Source organism: Antechinus flavipes, chromosome X, assembly GCF_016432865.1.
Source record: "Antechinus flavipes isolate AdamAnt ecotype Samford, QLD, Australia chromosome X, AdamAnt_v2, whole genome shotgun sequence".
Taxonomy (NCBI): Eukaryota; Metazoa; Chordata; class Mammalia; order Dasyuromorphia; family Dasyuridae; genus Antechinus; species Antechinus flavipes.
In genome coordinates this window covers 53,994,747-53,997,028 of record NC_067404.1, presented here as the reverse complement: position 1 = coordinate 53,997,028, position 2,282 = coordinate 53,994,747, and the positions used below count along the sequence as shown (strand labels likewise).

Sequence of the window (2,282 nt, the reverse complement as noted above, 5' to 3'; positions counted from 1 at the left end):
AGTTATCTTTGAAGGAATCCTTTTTTGATTTTTCATCTGAGCTCTGGGTGCTTGATTTAGGTAATCTTCTCTTGTGCTGTTTCTTGCTCTTTTTTGACTTCTTCCTGTCATGATTATAATTTATGTTGCATATTAAATACCTAGGAAAATCCATCAAGATGCAAGAAAATTTGCTTGTTAGACAAATGCAGAGAGTATATATGTGGATGTTTTTCTTCTTATGAGTCTTTTTTTATTATAGCTTTTTATTTACAAGATATCTGCATGGGTAATTTTTCAGCATTGACTATTGCCAAATCTTTTGTTCCAATTTTTCCCCTCCTTCTCCCCACCCCCTCCCCAAGATGGCATGTTGATCAATACATGTTAAATATGTTAAAATATATGTTAAATAAAATATATGTATACATGTCCATACAGCTTAACAGTCTTAATAATCAATTTAATTTTTCTTGCCTGACGTGAGGAGAAAACAAACTACAGATGGGTTCTGGGTTCTGGGAATCATCGTAGAGAATCCATGGCAGAATCCTCAGCTTAAATATCCTATTCACAATCCTTGGTAAGTAGGTTTTACTTAAAAATAGTTTAATCTATTTAATAAAATCACAAAGTTTTCCTTCTCCGCCCCCAACATAAGAATCTAAGGGAGCCTCCAAAAAAGCTTTCATCCTATAGAAAAGTAATCTTGAAGTCACACTTACACATGGTGTTTTCTCTGCTTTCCCTTCTTTTTTCTTCTCTTGCTTTTTTTGTTGTTTTTCTTGGACTTCTTGTCTTTGTTGGTTCTCAAAGTAGTTCTTTTGGAATCTGACAATTAAAGTTGAGAATAACTAAAAAGCAAAGACCTGAATGAGCGTCTGAATGGGAACCTAAGTGTCATTATATTCTTTTAAGAAACAAGTCAGGAAACGCAACAAACGAAATTTTAAGCACCCAAAAAACCATAGGACAATTCTGGTCTCATCTGTTACAAAGGAGAAAATCCACTCGACCTTATCTGGCAAAACAACAGAAAATGCATTCGAGGTAATGGATTGATGATAGTAATTATGTTAGTAGAGGAAAAGCACCGATCTGTTTAAAAGCAGTTTTCTGAGAAAGCCTTCTCTGGGCTATCTTACACAGTTTTAGCTACCATGAGTTAACCATAATCAGATTTTTTAGTGACTTCCAGAGCCGGAAGAGATCCAGAAGTTGTCTAGTCCAACCCCCTGCTGAAGCATGAATCTAATAGCCATCCCTAAAAAGCCATCATCCAGCCTTCGTCTGAACACTTCCGGTGATGGGAAATTCACTGCTTCCTAAGGTAGACTATTTCACTTTGGGACAGCTCTAACAACGAAGGACTTTCTTCCTTATAAGACAGCATAGCAGTAGGAACTTTATTGCTGAAGTAGAAAAGCACCCCAAATGGGACTGGGAGAAACATAATCTTGAATCTTTGTAGTTAGAAGTCTATTACTACTACGTCACTCCCTTCTGCAGATGGTACTTTTAACAACCCAGATGTACTGTCCTGAAAGACCTGAGACCTTGACAACCTGATAAGCTTAAAGAAATACTACTTGTTGCTGTCTGGAAATGACCCCCTTAGAGTAATGACTTTTTGCCTCCTGTTTAGAATAGAAATTCTTTTATTATGACAAATGTAGCAAGAAACATTTTGTTGTCTCTCTCTCTCTCTCTCTCTCTCTCTTCTTTCTATAAATATATGCCCCTGAGGCCACTCATTACTGACCCCTCCAGTCTTGGTGTTGGGGGATCAGTCCTGGCCAGGAATAAACACTCTTAAAACTTCATTATTTTGGCTGCCCTGTTTTCTCTCACCTGGATACTTCATTGCAAATATCAAATACATACGTGAGAAGAAAGCAAATCGAGAACCCTCTTCTAAACGACCAAAATGATAGCTGAAAACCTCAGGTTGGCCTTTCTTACCACCTGGTTCATCACTGGACTCATCATCACTGTTCTCAACATGCTTTTTATGTTTTCTTGTGACTTTCATCTTTCTCTTTTTCTTAACTCTATCCTTGGAGTGGCTAGTCTTCTTCTTTCTCTTCTTTCCTTCTGTACAAATATTTTAAAGAGCAGTCAGATTAAAACTATTTAAGTTTAAGTACTTAAGCCATTTCCCAGGATATCCCTCCCCACAACAAACCTTCCCCTTCTATCAAAGGAAAACAGTTGACCAAAATCAAGCAAGACCGAGCCACGTCTGATGGGTACGTAACATTTTACACCGACGGTCCCCCACCTCTCCAACAAAAATAGAGGCA

At 37.6% G+C, this 2,282-nt stretch overlaps 1 long non-coding RNA gene across 1 annotated transcript; it reads right to left on the bottom strand.

The window, feature by feature from the left end:
• LOC127543221 (uncharacterized) lies at positions 1-2,063 on the bottom strand. Its single transcript, XR_007949160.1, has 3 exons — positions 1,942-2,063; positions 705-810; positions 1-104 (listed from the first exon to the last, which is right to left on the bottom strand). It is a non-coding gene; the product is annotated as an uncharacterized LOC127543221 (long non-coding RNA).
• Positions 2,064-2,282: the final 219 nt, after the last annotated feature.